General features: G+C 44.2%; 1 protein-coding gene across 17 annotated transcripts in view; it reads left to right on the top strand.

Annotated features, from left to right (window-relative positions):
• The first annotated feature begins 6239 nt into the window (after positions 1 to 6239).
• PAM (peptidylglycine alpha-amidating monooxygenase) overlaps positions 6240 to 11395 on the top strand; it is a 286781-nt gene continuing 281625 nt past the window's right edge. For 5 of the 17 annotated variants that reach the window (XM_078447691.2, XM_078447690.2, XM_078447689.2 and 2 more), the window contains exon 1: positions 6246 to 6453. The gene's annotated coding sequence lies outside the window, so the exon portion shown is untranslated. Of the gene's footprint in view, positions 6454 to 11395 lie in introns of all 17 variants that reach the window. The other 12 variants (XM_078447664.2, XM_078447674.2, XM_078447673.2 and 9 more) reach the window with 5 other exon arrangements.

The raw sequence follows: 11395 nt of genomic DNA, 5'->3' as shown, positions 1-11395 counted from the left end.
CCAGAGTAGACTGTGACCAATCCCTCTATACGTGCTTCAGGTATTCAGGCATTCGGTGTCTCAGGTGTCCTTTCCTGAGAAGAGTCAGGCCTTGATCTCAGGAGAGTAAAAATACCCACTAATGCCTCCTCCCAACAGAAAACCCTTCCACAAAGGGCAGGAGCAGAGTGCCTGCTTGCCCAAGCCTCAAGAAAAAGCAGGCATTTAAAAATATGTACTTGTTTTTTGTAGCCATCAATATTTCAGAAACATAGGGGTCTAATCCCAAAGCACTTCCTTGAGTGAACTTTTGCTTTTTTTTGTTTTCCATAAAATAATCTTATGTTATTTTTGAAGAAACTTGAAGTTTAGGCCAACCTCTCACCATGTACTGGAAAAAGGACAGAGAGGAGAAGTGATGTGCATGTGACACAACTCATCAGCAATAAATGCACAATAAGGAGAATCAGGTATTCTGACCTCCTGTATGCTATTTTGAAAAGCTTTTTTTGGTTCATGATAAAAACAAAAAAAAGTAACACCCATATGTGGTTTTCTTGCTGCTAAATAGGACTGGAAATTTTGTCATTCTTTACATATCCAGGATTTTGTTGTTGTTGTTGTTGAAAACAAATCTCCATTGCCATCCCACTAAGAACCTAAAATAGAGAGGCAAATTTACAGGTGTAAAATGAAAAGAAAATACAAATATGAGAAAGAAAACTGTGAAGCAAATTTACTTCATTTTCAGTTTTCAAGTCACTGAAAAGAAACAGGATGCTATGACAAAGGATGTAGATCATGCCTTTTGAAAATAACATTGGTCACTTTCTAACAATAAATGTATTACATGTTATTTTGGAAAGTCCGGAAAAGTATAAACCTTTTTAAAAAATTCAACAAAATTGAGGTCACATACGCAAATAATTTCAAAGAATCTATCAGTCCTTCTAATTTCCTTTACATGTACTAATAACCATTTGTATATTTTCTACTTGAAAAATATGGGGGATTACCACTTTCTATTAGGAAATCAAGTAAGTCCATTTGGTGAGAAATTAACTGAATTTCTTATTTAAAAAAATCTAAGCTCATGGAGCATTGTTGGAGTCATTGACTTGCAGAAATTTCTAGTGACTCAGTGGCTATTCTAGCCTTCATCTCTGCCATACCACCTTTATAAACTGCTAGTAGTCACTCCAAATAAGGTAATGAAGGAAAGCAGTAGTAACTCAGATTTAACTTGACCTTGTAATCTCTACTGCCAAAACACTATTAGCTCATTCACCTTCTCCAATATATCAATTTCCTATCAACTGATTTCTTTCTTATATCCCCTTTTCCCACCTTGCTCTCTCTTATCCAAGCATGCTAAATTGTATGAAGAGAGCTTTTATGGTTTAAATATGATATTGTATATAAAACCTATCATGTATTCTTTTTCAGGTTAGATTATTTTCATTCCATAAGCATATTCAAAATATTAACTACTTATGTGAAATTGCCAGAAGCATTTTGACACTCCGTTTTCAGAATCAAATATTTCTTTCTTCATTAGTGCTGAATCTACATAAAACTGATGATCCTGGTTATTCTCGTAATGATTTTGTTTCTAAACCTTGGACTTTATAGAAATAATTAATTATAGCATGTATCCGTTTTTTAAAGGCTAAATTGGATAATGGTTTAATAGCTCAAGGAGATTACTTGTGAGAATTTAAGGCTTATAAGATTCGGTTTTCCCCAAGTCTATTTTCCTACAGTGATCCATGGCTTTGATTCCAGTAAATCACCAAAACCAGGGTAGGTGATGCACTTGCATTGTGAGCTAGCCTCGCTATCTTAGCCAAAAAGTTAGGTAGAGAGAACATAATTTGGTAAGGAAAACTTACCTTGTCAAACCAAATTAACAACTTTCGTGATTTAAAAAAAAAAAAAAGTAAAAAAAGTGCACCCAATTGGTAGGTCAGTTCATATTAAATAGTATATTAAAAACGAATAGCTTTATTTTTATTTGCTACGTGTTCACATGCTGCCAGTGGCTGCCCTGAGTGCAAATAAAAACCACCTAGAGAATTAAAGGAATACCTATCCTTGGGCTCCACCCCCCATGGAGTCTTGATTATTTGGTTGAGGCAGGCTTGAGACATCAGGATTTTTAAAGTTCCCCAGATAATTTTAATATGCAGTCAGGATTGAGAATCACTATGTCTAGCCAATAAGACTGAAATGTATTTTCCTCCCCAAATAAGGGGATTCTATGAAATTAGAGGGACCAGTTCCTGGGGAACGTGGGATATATGAATCATAATTAGGCCCTCTAAGTGTCAACCACAGTCTGGGCAGGGAACACCTGTTGAGCCAAGGATTAGAAATGAATGATGCCCTTTGTACTGCAATGATAATACATTCTACTCTCTGGGAAGCTATTAAGATATTCCTCTTAAGAATTTTTTTAAAATCTATTTTAAAGTGTCACAAGTAATATGAGGTATTCAAGAAGGCTCTGTGTACTTAACCTGGCAGGGCTTTCTGAAAAATATTTTGGTATTTTATTTATGTGTGCATCATGCAGTGAAAGAGGGGAGAATGGGAGTTTGCCTGAGAAAAGAAAAAGAGAAAAAGGTTTTATATTGGCATTACATCAAGGAAGTTTGACTTGGCCTAACTATCTCTTATTGCACTTTTCAAATCTTGAGGTCTATTTGATGCATAAATTTCATAAGACTCAAGCCTCATTTAAATGATAATTTATGTCCTTAGAATGCCATTTCCAGCCTTGTTCTTCTGCACACCCCTGGAGCTGATCAGAGTGTGGTGATTCCTTTGTTTTCAAAGGAAACTTCATGTTCACATTCTCTCTACAGGGGTTAGTAGAGGAAGACAAGAAAATAGTTCCATAGTGTTTCTGCCAGTTTATGAAGAAAATTTTTCCTCCTACATATATCATGGTACATAATTGAATTAGTACTCCAGTAGGAAAGGGTTTGCTATTTCATACTCCTATAGTTTTTTCTTAACACCATGAAATTAAAGACATGCCAGCATGAAGCTGCATATTCCTGATCACTTTCAAATAAGCAATGTAGTATATTATTTCTTTTATGTGCTTTTATAGCACATGCTGTGCAAGATAATTGACTCCATGACAGATGTCTGTATTTCAGAGGAAAATTTATTTGTGAAAGAACACACATATATTACTTTAACATGGCTCTATTCTTTATGTGGTCCACAAGGTGCTTTTTGATGACTTGTAAATTGAAATTAATATTTTCTCTTGCCATTCTGTATATGCATAAGCAAATTTGACTGTTTGATATAACCAATTTGAAGCTTATTCTACTACTGAATATAACCCTCTGTTCTCAATCAGGGTTGGGTGCTCTTAGATCTTATTGGAAGAGCTGCAGAATGTAGAAGGATGCAGTTTTCTTTCTTTTCAGAGAAGCCCATAGGCCTGCACATTCCCCAACCGTCCAGGATAACTTCTGTCCATTGGACCTGTCTTTACAATGAAATGACTACCAGAAAGATCTAAAAGAGTACAGGAAAGATTTTCCATGGATCTCCTTTTATTCTGTCACTTCTGCTCAAAATGTCACTCTTTCCCACGACAAGCACTGGTAGGCAACAGCATCTGAAGTCCCTAACACTTTTCTGTGAGGTGTATTGGCTTGGAGAACTGGCAATATTGGGTGGATGAGGCTGCTGGGAAGGCAAATCGAAGCAGGAGAGGTTTAAGGAGGACATGCCCATCTCAGTGTACTTTGTAATACTTCCTGAGACCAATTCTCCTTCCTGTAAATAAACTCTCCCATTCTTTTTGGCTACAAGAATTTTCCTAGGGAAAAAAAACTGGACCCTTTATCCCCATCAGCTGGCTGGACACTTTTTGCCATAGGATTGTACCATATATATAAGATCAAAATAACTAATAGATATAGAGGGATTATCATATTCAGAAACGATGCAAGTTTAATAAGACTCCATTTCAGAGATGGTTTTTCTTTTAATGAGAAGAGAAGAAGAAACTTCTTATTAGGGCAGGTCCCTTCTAGCCTCTGGGACTTTTAATGGCTTAGCCTTTTGTGCACTAGCAGAAATAAGGAAAGGAGATTTCATAGTTGAAATTGAGGTAGCCTTTACAATAGTAACAGTGGGACACCAGGGATGATTCTGTAATGGCACTTCTACAGGGCAAAGCTCAGGGGAGGTGGAGCCCTGAGGCCAGGAGAAAAGAATCTTCTCACCTACAAAGTGGGGGTGGTTGGCTCTCTTCCATAAGTTGGTGCTAAGTTTGTGTGTGCTGGGTGGCTGGACTGCACACAGACTGGAACGTTCTGAGGCTGTGATGTCTGACTTCTGAGCTTGGGGGGGACTTCCTCAGGCAGACTGGCTCTGTGTGTCAGTGCAGGTGAAGCTGTGGCTGTGCGCACCCTCTCGAGACTGTGAGAGAAGGTTGCCATCAGGTAAAATAGAAAGCGCTGTCCCAGCCATTCTCTTATCTTGGAAAGGAAAATTTTCTTGACATAAAAATACACCGAATTGAACTTAAAAATAACAACCACCATAGTCTTAGGACTTCCATCCCTCCCCACTTCCTTCTTTTCTCATCAAAAGTGACTTCTTAGTTCAAGGGAGGGTTCCAAGTGTTTGTTTCAGTAAATAACCCAGGCCAGGAGGGAGGGATAAGTGAGTTAGAGGATGCCTAAGGCAGAAGAACAGCCAGGCCAGCTGTAAACCTGACCCAGCTGTTTCCTTGTATCTCCTCAATGACCCATCACTTCCCAGGATGAATTACTCATCTTTGGCCAGGAGCTAGAGGGGTTATCAGACTTCCCAGGAATTTAGGAGGGAAGTGGAGCTGGTGAAGGCATGCTCTAGGTCCTGAAGTTTATCTGTGACTCCACTGCTCTCTGGGAATTCTGTTGGAGATGGTCCAAATTTTCCAATCTGTCTACGGCAAGCATTGATGCTTTCCCAAGGGAGAAATGGATTTTCTTTCTTGGAGTTGCCCTATGGCTGGAGGGCTTTGCTTTCTGTCTTACAGCCTATCTCCTGAGTTTTCATTCGGTTTGCATTTTCCTTCCCTGCCCTCAGTCCACCGGCTTATTTTTCTTCCTCTTCACTGTTTCTCCTCCCAGATTGCTCTTCGCTCCCCAATCCCCCAACTCTCCCCGCCCCCCCCCCCCCAAGACCCCAGGAGGATCTGCTATTTGAAGAACCAGCTGGAATGGGAAAGGCTGGGAGAAGACAGAGTGGGATTTAGGGAGATGAGAAACGGCTGGCGCTGGGGAGGGAAAAAGCACGGTGCATGTACCCAAGAGCTCACCTGTAATGGGATACAGAAAGTGGCAGACACGGCCCTCGAATTGTACGCGTATTAATTTGTCTGTGGGATCAGTAACGCTCAGCATGTCACCTCATGGGTACAGAACCTTCCCGCCGAAACTACCCGGATCCTCGGCACCCTGTTTCCTCCTGCTTTGAGGTGAGGCCCGGAGGGAGTTGGCTCCTTAGTTCCTTGCCCGCACTTTAGGGGAGAAGTGGTCAAGAGAGTGCGCGCTGGGCGCGCTGCAGGATTAAGATTTGGGCGGGGCGGAGGACCTGCAGACCTAAGTGGGAAGCCAGGCTAGGAAAGGGGGTGCCCTTAGGCCTGGGGTGCGGGCAGGAAAGGACTGCGAAGACGTGAGCGAGGAACCTGAACTCAGGGACCGGGTTAGGGTGTGTGTGTGACTAGAAACCACACCTTTTCCGCAGGTTCAACCCCCGGTGCCCGGTCTGCTAGTTGCCTACCCTCTCTGTGCTAGAGTTCCCAGCCCCAGGCAGGAGCTGGGGGGGAGGGGTCCTCGGTTCCCTCGGGAAATGTCCTCCCAGCCCCTCGCTGGGCGGAGGGAGAGTCGGACATTTTCCTCGGCCTCTTTCCGGGCAGCCGGCGTGGCCACCTCGCAGGGCTGCTTTTAAGGGACACGGGACTCGGGCGGAGCAAAAGGAGACTTTCAGGCCCGCCCTTCACCCCCTGCCCAGGCTCAAGAACGAGCCCCAGCTCTTGCCCACCTCCTGCCCTCACGTAAGTGCAAACACCCAGGACGAGCGATCCCCGCAGGGAAACCCCGGCAAGCTGCGCGCGACCAGGAGGTGACTCTGCGGGGACCTCGTTCCCAACCCCCGCGGCCCCCCGCCCGAGGGGGCAGGGGCGGAGCGCAGGCGGGCCCGGGGGCGGCCGGGAACCGCGGAGCCGCCCCGGGGGAGGGACTGAGAGCTGTCCCCGGGAGGGGAGGGCGAGCGGCGGACCGGGCTGGGCCCCGCGCGCGCCAGGAGGAAGGAGCCCCCGCCACCGCGGCCGCCGCGTGCTTAGCCTGTCCCCGCCCAGGGAGCCGGAGCCTCCCAACTAACTCCGCCCGCCGCGCCCGTCGCTTCGCCGCCGGCAGGCTCTGGCTTCCGTCCCGGACTGTGCCCGCGGCCGCGCAGGTTGGTGCCGCCGCCGCCGCCGCCGTGGGGCGGGCCGGGCGAGGCTGGGGTGGGAGCGCCGAGGGGGCTCGGAAGTTAGGCAGATGCTGGGGCCGGGGCGCCGACCCTGCCCCCTCGGCGCCCGACGCGGTTGTTGATTTCCTCCTCGGCTGCGGGTCCCGGGGAAGCCAGCGCCTCGGCCGGGGAGGGTCGCCGGGACTGAGCCTTCCTCGCGCTCCCCTGGTCTCTCCCTGGCCGCCCCGCCCCCCCCCCCCCCCCCCGCCTCGGCCTCGGCCGCTTCGAGAGGGGTCACCCCCTCCTGGCTCTCTCACCTTCGCACTTCTTGCACCCATTAATTCGTTCTTTCTGCCCCCAACTTCGGGAACTCTCGGTGCCGGTGAGAAAGCCTCCCTGGTTCCCGGCTTGCTCCTGAGACTAGTTTGGGGGGAAGCGGGGTCCGCCGCGCGGGGAGAGGGGCTGGAGCTGGGGAGCGACCTGGGGGGCTCGAGAACCGGCGGGGAAGTGCCGGGAAGCGGTGGAAATTCCCTCTCGCCCGTCGCGTCCTTGCCCAGCTCTGCCCTCCTTCCCGCCGTTCTGCCGGTCAGACGACTGCGCCCGCCAAGGGTGATCGCAGAGGCGGGATGGAAAAAGCCGCCACTTGGCGCTCAGTCGGGATTTCAGTCGGGTCTCGGTCATCCTCCTGTTTGCGTGGCCTTGGGACTCGACCCCTGGGCACTGGGTTGGTGTCTGCAAAACGTGCGTCCGCTCTGCCCACCGCGGAGGGTCGTTGTGAAGATCCAGTGGGATGACTTAGGGGTGTTCCTCGACTTCGAGCCTTGTCGCCCGTCTCTCGGGAAGCTCCTGGATGGCGGGTCCTGTGTTCTAATCATCGGAGTTCAGGTGCTTCTGCTGAGATGTAATTATGTCTCTAGGTGGTTGGGCGTGTAGCTCTTCTGGGATAAAAGGCTCGTGTTTCCGGATCGGGTCAGGAGTGTTCAGGGTTGAAATCGTTTGTTCCCCACCGAACCCAAAGTACCAAGCTAGGGACCTTACGTATATATCTATGGCCATAGGAATTCAAACAGCAGAAGATCGTTACTGGCCTCGTTCTTTGTAAACGAGAATTGTGTGTGCTTCCGATGTTTGCCAACCTTTGCAATCGCTTTTCCATCTGTACTGAAATTTAAATTTGCTAAAAATTCAGGAAGTAGACCTTTATTTTAGTAGGTAAGTTTAGACATTTAGCTCAAAGAAAAGATAGATACTCTGTCGTTGGCAACTTTTCAGTTTAAAATCATAGGCACAAGAAGCATGGTTAGCACCATTCTAATTACTGTATGAAGAAAGCAAGTAAATGGCCTAAGAAAGTCAGCTGTAGACTTGATATTAAATGTCTGAGTCCCGCCATCCATGAATTCCTGATTTTGTAGACATTTCCTAGGTTCCTGTATTGTACAATATACATGGTGATAGGTGCTTAAAAAGACAAATATACAATATATTCCTTGTCCTAAAGAGGCTTCCAGTCTAAATTAGAGAATAATATTTTTACTTCCTATTTTTATATGAACATCGAATATATCCTAATGCTACATACAGCAAGTAGAATGATATCAAGAATACATTATTGAAGGCCCTTTAAGATAATTAATTTGGTGAATCTACTTAATAGGTTGAAATAAAAAGTTAACCTAAGCCAGTGTTTTCTGAAGTGAAATTTCAAATGTTATTTCACCAAATGGGAGGCATTCTTTGTAATAAAATAAATTCTGTGTTTTTAGAATGAAAACTCAGAAAAAGTATCCATGCATATATGATATGGTGATCAAATGTTAAAAGCTATAGAAAGTTCAATTCTAATTCAGCTCTCTTTAGTCAAGTCAATTTATGGTGCCCATATATGTTTTTTTCTCAGCTCTTTGAGAAAGGAAATTAAAATGGCTAGAAAAAGTACAGAGATTGAATGTAATATTTTTAATAAATTGAAACTTGAACACTTAAAGGCCTATGGGCCCTGGATTGACTCTGGAAATTTGACTGAAACAGTTACAAGATTCTCAGTAAGAGGTTGTGTTTTTTTGTTTGTTTTGTTTTTGTTTTTCCCATTTTAAAAGAATTTAGCTTGGCACAAAGGATGGGCAAGAATTCCATCTGGAAAAGATTGACCAGGCTGTGTTGTATTTGGTGCAACATTAGTGACATCTCTGGTTCTTGTCAGTGAGGCAAGCCACCTTGAAGGACATCCTGAGGGAGATGAAGTTAACTTTACACTTGGCCTTTTTGCTTAGCACCTTTGGCTTTTTTTTATAATTTTGAGTTGAGATTAAAGATCCTGTCACTGCTCTGGAAACTGTGCGGTTTGGTAAATAGTCATGAGTCTTCAGCCAGGAAGCTTCTTATGTAAGAACTTTATTTACCCCTTTTAACTCCTTTAACTAGTAAAAGCTAATTGTTAAAACTACATACACATAGCTTTACAAAAAAAGTCTCTGAATAAAGTTGTTGGTATTATGTTCTCTCAAGTCTCCTTGGAGAAGTTTTGGTCATCTTTATCTCCTGTCATTTACTGTACTTGTGTAGAGAATAAGACCTTCATTTTACCCAGCGTTGGACAGCTAGTTAGTGGCGGCAAGAGTAGATCTATAATTCATATTGCTTGAATAATAGTTCTGTGGGTTTCTTTCTTTCTTCCTTCCTTTCTTAACCCTGTGTGGTCTTTTATCATCTAGGGTATATTAAAAATCTCATGTTTGTAAATTGTATATGGTTAAAACTTTTGGATTTGGGGTCTAGTGGGCCTGGGTTTGAATCCTGCCCTGCCATTTAGTAGTCATGTAATAATGGGTAAGTTACTTAACCTCCCAAGTCCTCAGTTTCCTCATCTCCAAAACAGGGATAATGGAAGTCCTAGCTCAAAGGACTGTTATTAGGATGAAATGCGCTTAGCACATTGCCTTTATTTAGTACAAAACCTACTTCTCTACTAAGGTAGTTATTTTAGTTTTTTGGGGCAGGGGATGATGTTTCAAAATATAAAAATAAATAAAATTACATTGCTATTTAACATTTAAAAAATAAAAGCAAAAACAAAACTATACGTCACCCCCCTCCCCAATATTTTGAATTGGTCATTCTTCAGCTAATGTTTGTTTATTTAGTCAGCAATGTTTATTGAGCTCCTACTGTGTGTTGGACTTTTTCCTAGGCACTGGCATACAGTGGCCTAGAAGGTAGTCATAGTCACTCTTTTATGACCTTAAGAGTCTGGGGAGGGATTTGGACTTGTAAACAGAAAATTATAATCTCATGTGATTAGTGCCATGATAGGGGTAATGCAGAGAACCACAGGAGATGGGATGGTGGGGGCCTGGGTGCAAGAGTGTCCTCCAGTGCATCACCTCATTGTACCTGGGGCTGGTGGTGGGTAGGGAAAGCTTACTGTGAATACACTAAAACCTGAAGAATTAATGATAATTAGCAACTGCAGAAGTTGGGGATTGAGGAATGTCGCAGACCAAGGGGAACAAACAGAGCATGATGCGTTAGAATGGAAGTCAGGTAGATAATGTAAAAGAATAAATGAATGAGAGTGGGAAGGAGAGGTGTGGCACCTGCAGAACCCAGGCTTTGTTCAAAAGAAACAGTGATACTCAACTCCAGCCAAGTGTTGTCAGGTTGGGATGCAGGCCTTGTATGGCCAGATGCCCTGGTTGTTGTTGTTTTTAAAAAAATTGTTTTTAGTGTTTATTTTTGAGAGAGAGAGAGAGAGAGAGAGAGAGAGAGACAGAGACAGACAAAGCATGAGCAGAGGAGGGGCAGAGAGAGGAGACACAGAATCTGAAGCAGACTCCAGGCTCTGAGCTGTCAGCACAGAGCCCGATGTGGGGCTCAAACTCACATATTGTGAGATCATGTCCTGAGCCAAAGTCAGACACTTAACCAACTGAGCCACCCAGGCGTCCCAGAGGCCCTGGATTTTTAAGAAGAGCTGACTGTCTAGTGTAAGAGATTTGGGTACTCTAAGCTCAGGGTCCCCCTTCTGCAATGCAATCATTAGGTATCACTTGCCCTGTTTGCATCATACTGTGGGAACTGGGTTTCAAAGAGCTGGCACAACTGTATTAATACCCTTGCTATTGCTGTTTCCGTGAGTAGTGTAGTCCTTTGTCTCATACTTAGCAATCTCCTGTCTTCTCCCAGCGTGTATAAAGCTGTGGCATGCTTATTTGTTAGCTTGCCAATTGGGTAAAATCTAAGATCCTTTACAGTTCTTTAAAGCCACTAGCTACATTGTTTAAATTTAAATTTTAGTTAATTAAAAAAAATGTTAATTCCTCTGTCACACTGGCCACATTTTAAGTGTTTAATAGCCACATGTGGCTAGTGGCTACTGTTGTAGGAAGAGCAGATACAGAACATTTCCATCATTGCAGGAAGTTCTACCAGGGATTGCTGCTTTAAAGCTTCAGATTTTTTTGTGTGTTCTTGGGTGAGTTGAGATGAGTTGTTGATTTTGACAGCCTAAAAATGATAACTTGTTTTCATGTTAGGCTCATAGGAGTTCCTTTATACAAAGGAAATATTTCAGTTTGGATAATCAATGCAGTATTTGGTTCAGGCCTCTTGGGAAAATAAAAGCAGAAAATTACCTAAAGTGTCAGTTTGGAGACTGGACAGACGAGGGCCATGTGGCAACAGAAATTCTCCATGTATATGGCATTCCTCAGTATCATGTGGAGATAGGATCTGTGCCCAAAGGAGCTTGAACTTCTGCACACTGTCTTCAGTTTCATCTACTAGGCATGTTTACTGTGAAAGGATAAGAGGTGCGCATTCGCAAGGAGGTTCTGGAACACTGCCAGTCCACCAGCACCCAGGCTGCTCCTTCTGCCCTCCAGCTGTGCCATCTGAATTCATATAGAGGATGGAGGAAAGGAACAAGATTCCCAGTGGCTCTCATTCA

The sequence above is a fragment of the Panthera onca genome, chromosome A1, assembly GCF_046562875.1.
Source record: "Panthera onca isolate mPanOnc1 chromosome A1, mPanOnc1 haplotype 2, whole genome shotgun sequence".
Classification (NCBI taxonomy): Eukaryota; Metazoa; Chordata; class Mammalia; order Carnivora; family Felidae; genus Panthera; species Panthera onca.
Note: the sequence above shows the minus strand (reverse complement) of the source record. Positions and strands in the feature narration are given on the sequence as shown.